Source organism: Lactuca virosa, chromosome 6 (assembly GCF_052849685.1).
Source record: "Lactuca virosa cultivar CGN04683 chromosome 6, Lactuca_virosa_CGN04683_v6, whole genome shotgun sequence".
Taxonomy (NCBI): Eukaryota; Viridiplantae; Streptophyta; class Magnoliopsida; order Asterales; family Asteraceae; genus Lactuca; species Lactuca virosa.
The window spans coordinates 115,650,561-115,665,196 of record NC_136431.1 but is presented as its reverse complement, the minus strand read 5'-3'; the positions used below and the strand labels follow the sequence as shown (position 1 = coordinate 115,665,196).

The following is a 14,636-nucleotide window of genomic DNA, read 5'->3' as shown; positions in this document are numbered from 1 at the left end:
TGCTTTTGTGTACTTCCCAATAGAAACAATAGAAACAAGAACAAAAACAACCACACTCTTTCCTCAATCCATGAACAGGTGTGAATTTCCCTTTTCTCTCTTATCGATCACAGGTCTAAAAAATTGCCCCATCTTCTTCCCTTTCTTTCTCTAGTAGCAGGTTGCAAATGAGATGATGATAGAGACGAAGTTGTTGTGGTTTGCTAATAGCGTCCGAGTTGGTGAGTGTCGGTTAACAATGACTCAATGGATGTTGGATGATCGAAGATGTAGTAGATAGGTCGTGCTATTCGAGCCTATCAACTTGATTTTTTTTCCATCGGCTCCTATTACGGGATTTTTTTACCGATACCAAGCACTTTTCCGACATTCTATTGTCGTCGTCTTCCCTACAGTACATCCGCTGCTACAGTTTTGTCGCTTCTTCTTCTCTGCAGCAACGTGTTTTTCGTTTTCACAATTTACACTGCATCGATTCTAGGACATTCACTGCTCCGCTGCCTTGCTCATCCGCATCTACGGGTATTTTTCACAATTCAATAGTTCGTAAAAAGAGATGAGATCGAGACTACGAAGGCAGACTTTGAAAACTACACACGCAGAATTCGAACACCAAGATAACCCCAACAATTCCTAAGATTTGGTAACATATTTGGATATTCACATTCTTCATACGATCTGGTGCAGATTTAGACCTGCTGGGAAATAGATGGTGCTTTGGACCTTCAATTCCTTTTCAAAATTTAGTCTTGTAATCTGTGGTGGAAGATAAGAATGGGTGGAAGAAGGATGGTGGCGGTGGTGGAAGATGGATGGTGCTGGAAAAAGGATGGTGGTTGTTGTGTAAGAGTTGATGGTGGCGGTGATGCGGAAGGAACATGTTCTAAGAGTTGATGATAATCCGCCATCTTATAAGCTATCCATTCGATTACTATCAAGGTAATGCTCATTATCTTCGATTAATTCTTCACCATTCAAAACAACCAGATGTGAATTCGACAAGATCTGCTATTCAATATTTCTACAACCATGGTGGGTTTCAAGAAGCCTTTGCTCAGTACGTGAAGCTGCAAAGATCGGGACTCTTACCTTCCACATTTACAGTAGCATTGAAGGCATGCGCAAGGCTTGGTAATGGAAATGGCGGGATCATAGGCAATATCTTTGACTTTCTTAATGTCAAAGTCCATGTGGATATGTCCATTATCTACACATCAACAATGTAACCGGAAAACCTGATAATTTTTAGCAAAATGGTATTTTTAACGGATAGTTTTTGAGTTTAATGGTCTAACAGGTCTAAAAAAAAGTTAAATGGCCATTTAAAACCAAACCTGAAAGTTTGATGTGCCTTTATGTCAATAACCCTTTAAAAAATGCAACATAGTGTTTATTAATGGACTTTATTCAACAAAAAGTTATCTTCATTGTTTGTCAACTAGGTTGGAATGAGTGACGTGGCACTTTGATTGAGAACCAAGTGTTGCATGGTGACCATCCTAGCAAATTCAATCATATCAAGCACAACAGTATAACAAGACGAAGAAGTACGTATCCCCAAGAGCGTATCATAGCTGGTTTATTGATGGTATACTTGCACAAAACGAATATATCAAACATAAGAAATTTAAGCAAATGAAGATATAGAAAATGAAATGACATGACAATCAAGAAGCAGGATGTAGTAACCATATGAACATGAGTAGATCCTGCATAAAAAATTAAGAATCAAAATAGTAACATGCATCAATAATACTAATGCGATTTAAAGAAACACAAATATCTAAATGAAGGCATACACTTTTATGAGAAAGTCTATCACGACATTTTTTTGTTAAAAGCTTTCCACAAAATGGTTAAAACTAAAGTGATGGTATTCAAAGGATTTTTTAACATCATCAGACACGATATTACTAGAAAGTAAGAGTTCATCACACTTTAAAAACATCAAACATACGTTTCTGAAATCCATCAAGCACAAGCCATTGAAATCCATCAAACACAATTTATTAACATAAGATACTAAAACTATCTGAAGTTATCTTTATAATATTGCAGAGAGAACAAGCAATGCCATATCATCCAAACTGCTTCAACAGCCTCAAACTTTGCCACTTGCTCCTGGAAGCATAGGGTCTCGCTTAATCAACTGAGAAATCAAAATGGGAAGTCAGTGAACAGTCAACATTATATATACTAGTCTCTCTTATGAGTCTGTTACACTTCTTATTAGGCTTACGTTTAGTCCTGTCAGTTGTGGCTTAAGTAGAGCAGTAAGGGCAATAAGGTCTTTTTACTGTTAGATCAGTTAGGAAGGCTTAGTTGAGTGGTTAGTGTTAGTAGTTAGTATCTTTGGTCATAACAGAATATAAGTGAATTCAGGGAGAGTTCCTAGCCTCTTGAATGCTAGTAAAACCTTTTGTAATCCTTTCAATTTCAAGTCAATCATGCAGATCTTTACACAATCATTGTCATCTAAATATAGTTGTCATGCCGAAAAATGCCCTGAATTTTCATAGGTATTTGTTATGTTATATGTAAATATAATACATAATTTTAACTCTATTGTATACATTATCTTAAATAATAATTATTCTTAGAACTATAATTTAGTAAAAATAACAGAAAACTGTCATTAATTACTACATAAACAAAAATGGGCTACATTGTAAATTTTCATTCCACTCCATAATGAAAATGAAAGAAAAACATCCAAACGGAAACACAGTGAAAATTAACAAAATGGAAGAAATCAAATTCCTTCAAGAATTGCCCATTCCATTCCACCGGGCAAGACAAACAGACTTTTCTCATTCCTATGGAATGAACCATTCCATTCCTTACCCATAATCCATGATACCAAACACTACCTGATTGTAAAGAGAATAAGGAAAGAATAAAATTAACTAAGCTCCATGATCAAAACTTTAAACTATAGATAATGTCCATTTGCAGACCTCATATGTTACAACAGAAAATGAAAGCATCCCATGAGTAAACATGAAGCTTGAGCTATGATCGAGGCCAAGATCAACACACTTTTTTAGGGATGTAGAGGAATCATCGTAAACATTAATAAGAATTCAGAATCCAGATATAATTCCACAGTTTGTATTATATGATAAACAAAATAACTCATATTTAGAACACACCTTACAACTCTTCTTGCTATTACTCTCTTGTGTCTTTCTCTTTGGCCTCCCATTAACATAGGGAGATACAAGACTCTCCATATAGATAGGGGCACAAATATACTCCCTAGTCTTGTAGAACAGCATATCACGACACAAAGTTCTCTTGTTAGGAATGTAATGTTTCTGCTCTTTCAAGCATTGTAAACCTAAGTTCATCTCACACTCCTTTTCAAACATTCCCCAAGACAGCTTTCCATTGTAGTTCTTCAGCATCCATAAGTTATCATTAAACCCATCACAAGGAAATACGCATAAACAATCTTCGATAATACCTAAATTCATATTTGGGCAGCTAGCAACACCAGATTCATATCGCTCATCATCAGGTTGGGAAATTTTGATAAATTTTTCTGCAGATAGCCGAAACGAAGTAATGACTCTCTTCTTATTTGGAGATGAAGAATCTTTCATAATCCAATGAAGTGCCCCATTGCATAAGATACCAATCCTACTAAGAAACGAATACTTTACATCTCCAATTACTTTCCAAACATTTGATTTCAAACTTAACACTAGAAAACTTGTCCAACCAACACGTTTACGGAACCCTAACACAACCTTGTAATCATCCGTAGATGAATCATACCCAAAACCCCAACATAAACACTTGGTATCACGGATTGGAGGCTCTTGTAGTGTTTGCACCTCTCTAGTTGAGGGATTGGCTACTACAAGTTGAGAAGCAAAAGAAGAGATGCATACAAGTCCATTGGAAGAACCAAGAAGATGACAATCACGATCATCAAAGAATTTGTCATCAACATCACAAACACGCGACCCGTTGCGATCAGGGACCCTTGACATAACAATCCTCCTATCTATATCATTATTTTTGTAATCAATTTGGTAACTATAGTTCATATGGAATTTAATGAAACCAGAGTCAGAGATCAAATTTTTCCAAGATCTACACACACTTTTGCATCGGATTAGATCCTTCGCATTCAATCTTTTCAGTATATGCGGAAGGACATCACCGTGAAGCTCTGCCATCGAAACCCTAGAGTCGGCAACGCGAAAGAAAAGAAAGGGCGGGGGTACCCACACGATAGCAAGAAATTTATTTCTATGGTGTATTTTTTATGGATTTTAGTTATCAACACTCATGAATGCGAAACATGATACGAAGAAATTATTACCATGATATTTTACCATAGAGTGAGATTCATTTACTGAAATGACTTTTACAAACCTGCCATATATGATTAGTACGTCAATACCGATAAGATCACTAATGCCATCAATACATCATGATCTTCGATAATTGCTTTGCTACACCAACTGAAATCAGTGTTAATAACATACCTTCTTTCTCAAGTATTTCTCTTGTGCTTCCGTTAACAAGTCCACTAATATGTATTTATTATCATGAGGGTAGAGGTTGTGGAACAGGGAAACTAATTATACTGCCATCTTGAAGAGGAAGGAAGAGAAAGTGAACTGCTTCTAGTGGACTACACATAAGAAGTTAAGAAAATATATGATGGTTCCTTGATTTTGAGAAGGTGTTTAGGATTTCATTTTGAACCTTAAAAGGACTTTTAGGCAAAAAGACTTATTGACTTATGGTGGTGAGAAAATGAGTTTTTTAAAAAGTGTTTGGATTAGTTTTTTGTGGTGAGAAAATCAATAAGTCAATAAATTAAAAAGTATTTGTCTTAGCTTATACATGTTTTAAGGAGAATTTGACTTTTACAACCAAAAAGTTATAAGAAGTTTTTAAATGTTAGAATCCTAATTTATTAAAATCTCCTTTTTGAAGGGCTTATGAGAGGTTATTTTAAAAGTCCTTATTACATTACCAACCACTTTTTTTTCTTTTTTATTTATTGACTTTTCAAAAAGCAAATAAGTCAATAAGTTCTTTTTAAATGAAATCTCGAACACCCCCTAAGATGTTTGAACCACTTGAGTGAACCACATGAGTGGAGATCAATCATGGTTCTCAAGTACTCTGTATCATAGTAACACGACCATAGTGAAACTTGGAAACAAAATGATAATGAACTAATGAACACGACTGGTTACGATAATTCTAAGATCAAAATTGAATGGAATCAATCGTATTGTTTGTGATATGTACTATGTTCCATAGTTGAGGAACAAATAGTATGTCACGACTACAAGAAAGTGGTCATAACATCTTGACAAAAGGAATATGTAAGATTTTTCATCCCCACAAAGGCCTGATTATTATGACCATAATGGGTGCAAGCAACATGTTTATGTTGTTTATTGAACTACAAACAAGACCGTTCGATCACCATTCACCAAAGGATAAGGTGGTGTTTGTTTTCTAACAAAAAAGTCGTTTTGACCTTTTATGTCTGCGGGCGGAAAAAAGACATCTGAGAAAAATATTGTTTGTTTTTCCGAAGACAAAAGACAAAAAATCTTTTTAACCTTTTTTTCCGAAAAAGAAAAAAAATAGATTTTGATTTTGGAAGACATTTTCTAAGTTTCAACCGTATGTGATATTTCATGTACCACAAGTGCACAACAATAGAGAATGAAGCTTTATGACAGGAGTGTGGATTATGTACTCTTAGGATTGTTTTATGCATTGAATCTAAGGCCTATAAGTTACTCAATCCCAAGACTAAAAAAATCAAAGTTACAATGGATGCCATTTTTGAAGAAGAAAAAAGGATAGTCTTGTAGCAAAGCACATTGAGAAAATGGTCAGCACTAAGAACAATACCAATGAGGGTGACAACACCAACAAACAAGATACTCTGTTGAGGATGATACACTCATACACATCATAGGAGGGTTATAATGAGAACCAGGTAGAATTCCTAGGTAGAATTTATATAATTCAAGAAACAGGAAGGTCTCTAGAAGTATTAGATTCAAAATAAAATTCTAATTATTCATCAAAATAATGCAGGAACCTATAAATATCAGTTTCCCAACAAACCTAATCTAAATCTAACATTTAAATAAAAGATAAGTACTAACAATTTCAATAAAATATCAACCCTACTTAGACGATAAAAATATCAATCTCCCGTTAATTAATTCTCATATTATTGGTGATGCTTATAGACTTGTCCAATACTTACTCAAGCGGTCCACTACGACAAAAATGACATTGTATCCCTCCGACCTTGGCAACCCGGTCTTAAAATCTATTGTCACATCCACCCACACTTTTGTTTGGTAATTCTAAGGGTTGCAACAATCCTCCCGATGCCATTGTCAAATATTTATGGTGATGACACACGTCACGCTCCGCCATCATTCTTGCTATGCCTTTACACATACCCTCCCAATATACTTCCTTTGCCATTTGTTGGTAAGCTTTTTGTACTCCTGAATGTCCTTCAATTGCACTCGCATTAACTCATGAAATAGACAAGGAAACCAAGATAATGATCGAGGCAGTACTAAACAACTTTGATACAGGAGTCAGTCACCTTCATCACAGAAACTCGGTGGTGCGGAAGTACCTTCTCGAACTTGCCGCCTTATTATCCACAATTCTGGAGCCCAGGACAGCTCTTACAAAACCTCATTCCATTAGACTACCCACGGTACTGAAACGGTACCCAAGGTTGATGATGTCCCCTTTCATGAATGTATATCAGTTGTGTTTTTTTTTTTTGGGCCTATATTGAATTTTAATATTATATCCTAACAGTTTTGGACATCCACTTTTGATGTCCCTCGGTAACGATTTGTTGTTCTAGTATACATTAAAATCTTCGTTGGTTTGCCTGAACTATGAAACACTTTCCCACCAAGTTTGGTTGCCACTTTTGAATGGTGAATACTGTTGTGAAATACGAAGGATCCGAATAGACTTAAATAATATTAGCTCAATGCGGAATAGGATCAAAAATTATCAAAGCGTAATAATCACAACGAAATACGAATAAAATAAATAGAATAGAGACACAGGAATTTACGTGGAAACCCAAATCGGGAAAAAACCACGGGCGGAGGAAGCCGAGAAACAATTCACTATAATTTGCAGTGTTTACAGGGATTATGAAAGAGATTACAAATAGAGTGAGAGGGCTAAAATATATGGTGGTGTATCAGTATATATATATATATATATATATATATGTAAAGTTTTACTATATATATATATATATATATATATATATATATATATATATATATATATATATATATTTGATTGTTGGGTTAATTTTGTGGGTTAAGTCTCTCTCGCTATTTATAGCCAAAGAGGAGAATATAAATCTAATGTGAAAACAAAAATGCCGTCCAAAAAACTGCTGCGCCTCCATTCCGTCCAATTTCATTTTCAATTTCATATTAGATTACTATTCATAGTCAAACTATGAATAGTAAATGATAAGTTACGGAAATAACCCCTGAACTATTTGCCACTTGCTAATTTTGGAGGCAACTTTTCCATAATCTCCACCTTGACATCAAAATTAAGCAAGTCATGTTTTACGATTAGTCAAAACCTTTAGCTCATCAAACTCTAAAACTTCCATAAAAAACTGCAATTTTGTATAGAGAAAAATTGTTTCCGGAAAAATAAATAATAGTTCCTCCACCACGAGCCTTCAGGCTCAACTGCGATCAGAAACATCCACCATGTCCAAACATAATTTGAAATTGGCTATAGGAAGACTTTTAGTGAACATATCAGCGGGATTATAATCTGTATGAATCTTGTCCACAACACAATCACCTTTTTCAATGATATCCCTCACAAAATGATAACGAATATCAATATGCTTTGTTCGGTCATGAAACATTTGATCTTTACTCAAGAAGATAGCACTCTGGTTGTCACAGAAAACTGTGGTCACCTTTATTCTATCATCGAGTTCTCCGAATAACCCCTTCAACCAGATATCTTCCTTAACTGCTTCTGTAATCGCCATGTACTCTGCCTCGGTAGAAGACAGGGCAACTGTAGACTGTAACTGGGCTTTCCAACTAACAGCACAACCATTTAGTGTAAACACATACCCTGTAATTGATCTTCGTTTATCCAAATCTTTTCCATAATCTGAATCAACATATCCGAACACCCCAGTGTTAGATTTGCCAAAACGTAAACACATGGAAGACGTACCTCGTAAATAACGAAAAATCCACTGTACTGCTTTCCAGTGTTCTTTCCCCGGGTTCGCCATGTATCTACTAACCATGCTAACAGCATAAGCCAAATCAGGGCGTGTGCAGATCATAGCATACATTAAAGATCCAACAGCACTAGAGTATGGAACACGTGTCATGTAAGCCATATCAGTCTCATTAGTAGGACTCAAAGCGGATGATAGCTTGAAATGAGCTGCAAAAGGTGTGTTGACAGACTTTGCTTCGTGCATATTGAAGCGTCTTAGGACTTTCTCAATATAACTTTTCTGAGAAAGATGCAAGATCCTAGACTTCCTGTCACGAATAATTTCCATACCTAAAATCTTTTTGGCAGCTCCTAAGTCCTTCATTTCAAATTCAGCTTTCAACTGGTCTTTTAACTTCTGAATCTCCTTCATATCTTTTGCTGCAATCAACATGTCATCCACGTACAAGAGTAAGTAGATCTTTGAACCATTGTCACCTTTCTTGAAATAAACGCAGCTATCATAGGTGCACCTGCTGAATTTGTGACTGGTCATGAAAGAATCGAACCTCTTGTACCATTGTCTAGGAGACTGCTTGATGCAGGGGCATAAGCGGTCTCTATTCAATTTTGCATCACAAATTCTCCTTCTTATTCGATGGGTTCTGCACGATAATAAAAAAGGATATCACAAGGACTTGGGTGGTTCTGGTTTAAAAAGTTAAAGAAAACAAGGAGCTCCAGTTTGATGGGATTATAAGATTACGACCATACAGATTCTTTACTAGATCTTTGCTAGATTAAAAGAATGCGTTTGCCGGGAGTCGAACCCGGGTCTATTGCTTGGAAGGCAATTATCCTAACCGTTGGACTACAAACGCTTGATATGCATTTTTGCAAAGCAACAATATTACAAATAGCTCTACTCCTAATTTTAAAAAAAAACACCGGATCTCATATTCTAAGAGCTTTTAAAAGTCAGTTCAGTTTTATATATTTTAAACGGCTAGGTAGCATTGAGTTCCACACCATAATAGTTATTTTTATTTTTATTTTTATTTTTCAAACTTGAAATAATAGAATTTTATATGTATATAGTTTTTTCAACCTGAAAATGTGTAATTTGTATTCAGTTCAGGGTTCAGTTTGAGACTAAACCGGTTCCACAACACCAAAACGCATTAAGATTGGTCTGTTTTTTGGTTGAAGTTGGAGATGTAATGTCATCAAGCACTTAAGGTAATTAATAGGTGTTTACCCATATATCTAAAAGGTATTTAATTAGGTTATGCTCAAGTAAGAGTTAGGGAACATGCAATGTGTACACTCATATAAACTAGTATGATCGTGGACACAACGAATGGTAGGGTGTTGGGGTCGTGAAGACCTCCAAACGCAAATCCTTAAGATGCCTTTAAAGTCTAGGTCCTGAAGGCGTAGGTATTTAAGCCCTGAAAGACGTGTAGATTTTGAAGCCTAGGTCATGAAACATTGATGCCAAAAGTGTAGGTAGTGAAGGCTGCTACTGATGGCTTTAAGGCAAGCTGCCAATATCCAAAACTGCTGATCCACTTTAATGAAATTTTGGGCATACATACATGATTTGATCAGTAAGTCTAGGGTCTAACTCTTGCATTCTAAAACAAACTAGCCATACTCTTGTTTAGTGCTCGACTTCCTGTTTTGCAGCCAAACTTGAAGTTGTTATTTGAGAGAATAATTCCCAAGTAGATTTTGCCACAGATAATTGCATTACAGGTCATAATAGTACTTACAAATCGTGTATAACGCAATCTAATTTGATATCCAAGTTTTATTGACTATCATTCAAAGTCGAGCCAAAGTGAATCCCTGCCCTACTCATACAGAATCTCAAGAAATAGTAATTATCAAGAAATGAATGAGTTTAACCAAAATTACACATAACGAGTTTATACTTTAACATCAATTGTAATATATATCTCTAAGTTAAAGTAATAGTTGTGTCCGAAATCCAAAAATAAAGGTTTTGTCCTATAATAGCTTGGTGCTATGACCCATTATGTTCAATATGTCACAGATGAACTTTGGGCCGTAGTTCTAGAATGTTATACACGAGAAAAAAATGTTTCTATAGATTCCAAGACTTTGTATGAAAATCGTATCTTGATAATCTTCTAATATCATGTATTTATATTTGGGATCCACCTACATTAAGTAGAAAAAAAGATAACACAAACTCAACATTTAAAAAAGGGTTATTGACATAAAGGCACATCAAACTTTCACGTTTGGTTTTAAATGACCATTTAACTTTTTTTTTTTGAACTTTTTAGACCATTAAACCCAAAATTTTTCTGTCTAAAACATCATTTTTATCAAAGTTAATAGGTTTCCCGGTTACATATTACTGTTGACACTGTTGAATGCTGATGTGTAAAATAACCCACCCCTTTTTCTTTGACCCAGTCGAATACACCTCTTGCATCTCACTCTCTTTGCTTTTGTGTACTTCCCAATAGAAACAATAGAAACAAGAACAAAAACAACCACACTCTTTCCTCAATCCATGAACAGGTGTGAATTTCCCTTTTCTCTCTTATCGATCACAGGTCTAAAAAATTGCCCCATCTTCTTCCCTTTCTTTCTCTAGTAGCAGGTTGCAAATGAGATGATGATAGAGACGAGGTTGTTGTGGTTTGCTAATAGCGTCCGAGTTGGTGAGTGTCGGTTAACAATGACTCAATGGATGTTGGATGATCGAAGATGTAGTAGATAGGTCGTGCTATTCGAGCCTATCAACTTGATTTTTTTTCCATCGGCTCCTATTACGGGATTTTTTTACCGATACCAAGCACTTTTCCGACATTCTATTGTCGTCGTCTTCCCTACAGTACATCCGCTGCTACAGTTTTGTCGCTTCTTCTTCTCTGCAGCAACGTGTTTTTCGTTTTCACAATTTACACTGCATCGATTCTAGGACATTCACTGCTCCGCTGCCTTGCTCATCCGCATCTACGGGTATTTTTCACAATTCAATAGTTCGTAAAAAGAGATGAGATCGAGACTACGAAGGCAGACTTTGAAAACTACACACGCAGAATTCGAACACCAAGATAACCCCAACAATTCCTAAGATTTGGTAACATATTTGGATATTCACATTCTTCATACGATCTGGTGCAGATTTAGACCTGCTGGGAAATAGATGGTGCTTTGGACCTTCAATTCCTTTTCAAAATTTAGTCTTGTAATCTGTGGTGGAAGATAAGAATGGGTGGAAGAAGGATGGTGGCGGTGGTGGAAGATGGATGGTGCTGGAAAAAGGATGGTGGTTGTTGTGTAAGAGTTGATGGTGGCGGTGATGCGGAAGGAACATGTTCTAAGAGTTGATGATAATCCGCCATCTTATAAGCTATCCATTCGATTACTATCAAGGTAATGCTCATTATCTTCGATTAATTCTTCACCATTCAAAACAACCAGATGTGAATTCGACAAGATCTGCTATTCAATATTTCTACAACCATGGTGGGTTTCAAGAAGCCTTTGCTCAGTACGTGAAGCTGCAAAGATCGGGACTCTTACCTTCCACATTTACAGTAGCATTGAAGGCATGCGCAAGGCTTGGTAATGGAAATGGCGGGATCATAGGCAATATCTTTGACTTTCTTAATGTCAAAGTCCATGTGGATATGTCCATTATCTACACATCAACAATGTAACCGGAAAACCTGATAATTTTTAGCAAAATGGTATTTTTAACGGATAGTTTTTGAGTTTAATGGTCTAACAGGTCTAAAAAAAAGTTAAATGGCCATTTAAAACCAAACCTGAAAGTTTGATGTGCCTTTATGTCAATAACCCTTTAAAAAATGCAACATAGTGTTTATTAATGGGCTTTATTCAACAAAAAGTTATCTTCATTGTTTGTCAACTAGGTTGGAATGAGTGACGTGGCACTTTGATTGAGAACCAAGTGTTGCATGGTGACCATCCTAGCAAATTCAATCATATCAAGCACAACAGTATAACAAGACGAAGAAGTACATATCCCCAAGAGCGTATCATAGCTGGTTTATTGATGGTATACTTGCACAAAACGAATATATCAAACATAAGAAATTTAAGCAAATGAAGATATAGAAAATGAAATGACATGACAATCAAGAAGCAGGATGTAGTAACCATATGAACATGAGTAGATCCTGCATAAAAAATTAAGAATCAAAATAGTAACATGCATCAATAATACTAATGCGATTTAAAGAAACACAAATATCTAAATGAAGGCATACACTTTTATGAGAAAGTCTATCACAACATTTTTTTGTTAAAAGCTTTCCACAAAATGGTTAAAACTAAAGTGATGGTATTCAAAGGATTTTTTAACATCATCAGACACGATATTACTAGAAAGTAAGAGTTCATCACACTTTAAAAACATCAAACATACGTTTCTGAAATCCATCAAGCACAAGCCATTGAAATCCATCAAACACAATTTATTAACATAAGATACTAAAACTATCTGAAGTTATCTTTATAATATTGCAGAGAGAACAAGCAATGCCATATCATCCAAACTGCTTCAACAGCCTCAAACTTTGCCACTTGCTCCTGGAAGCATAGGGTCTCGCTTAATCAACTGAGAAATCAAAATGGGAAGTCAGTGAACAGTCAACATTATATATACTAGTCTCTCTTATGAGTCTGTTACACTTCTTATTAGGCTTACGTTTAGTCCTGTCAGTTGTGGCTTAAGTAGAGCAGTGAGGGCAATAAGGTCTTTTTACTGTTAGATCAGTTAGGAAGGCTTAGTTGAGTGGTTAGTGTTAGTAGTTAGTATCTTTGGTCATAACAGAATATAAGTGAATTCAGGGAGAGTTCCTAGCCTCTTGAATGCTAGTAAAACCTTTTGTAATCCTTTCAATTTCAAGTCAATCATGCAGATCTTTACACAATCATTGTCATCTAAATATAGTTGTCATGCCGAAAAATGCCCTGAATTTTCATAGGTATTTGTTATGTTATATGTAAATATAATACATAATTTTAACTCTATTGTATACATTATCTTAAATAATAATTATTCTTAGAACTATAATTTAGTAAAAATAACAGAAAACTGTCATTAATTACTACATAAACAAAAATGGGCTACATTGTAAATTTTCATTCCACTCCATAATGAAAATGAAAGAAAAACATCCAAACGGAAACACAGTGAAAATTAACAAAATGGAAGAAATCAAATTCCTTCAAGAATTGCCCATTCCATTCCACCGGGCAAGACAAACAGACTTTTCTCATTCCTATGGAATGAACCATTCCATTCCTTACCCATAATCCATGATACCAAACACTACCTGATTGTAAAGAGAATAAGGAAAGAATAAAATTAACTAAGCTCCATGATCAAAACTTTAAACTATAGATAATGTCCATTTGCAGACCTCATATGTTACAACAGAAAATGAAAGCATCCCATGAGTAAACATGAAGCTTGAGCTATGATCGAGGCCAAGATCAACACACTTTTTTAGGGATGTAGAGGAATCATCGTAAACATTAATAAGAATTCAGAATCCAGATATAATTCCACAGTTTGTATTATATGATAAACAAAATAACTCATATTTAGAACACACCTTACAACTCTTCTTGCTATTACTCTCTTGTGTCTTTCTCTTTGGCCTCCCATTAACATAGGGAGATACAAGACTCTCCATATAGATAGGGGCACAAATATACTCCCTAGTCTTGTAGAACAGCATATCACGACACAAAGTTCTCTTGTTAGGAATGTAATGTTTCTGCTCTTTCAAGCATTGTAAACCTAAGTTCATCTCACACTCCTTTTCAAACATTCCCCAAGACAGCTTTCCATTGTAGTTCTTCAGCATCCATAAGTTATCATTAAACCCATCACAAGGAAATACGCATAAACAATCTTCGATAATACCTAAATTCATATTTGGGCAGCTAGCAACACCAGATTCATATCGCTCATCATCAGGTTGGGAAATTTTGATAAATTTTTCTGCAGATAGCCGAAACGAAGTAATGACTCTCTTCTTATTTGGAGATGAAGAATCTTTCATAATCCAATGAAGTGCCCCATTGCATAAGATACCAATCCTACTAAGAAACGAATACTTTACATCTCCAATTACTTTCCAAACATTTGATTTCAAACTTAACACTAGAAAACTTGTCCAACCAACACGTTTACGGAACCCTAACACAACCTTGTAATCATCCGTAGATGAATCATACCCAAAACCCCAACATAAACACTTGGTATCACGGATTGGAGGCTCTTGTAGTGTTTGCACCTCTCTAGTTGAGGGATTGGCTACTACAAGTTGAGAAGCAAAAGAAGAGATGCATACAAGTCCATTGGA

General features: G+C 35.5%; 1 non-coding gene across 1 annotated transcript; it reads right to left on the bottom strand.

Moving 5' to 3' along the window:
- Nucleotides 1–9,059: 9,059 nt before the first annotated feature.
- Nucleotides 9,060–9,131, bottom strand: TRNAG-UCC (transfer RNA glycine (anticodon UCC)). Its single transcript has one exon. It is a non-coding gene; the product is annotated as a tRNA-Gly (tRNA).
- Nucleotides 9,132–14,636: the final 5,505 nt, after the last annotated feature.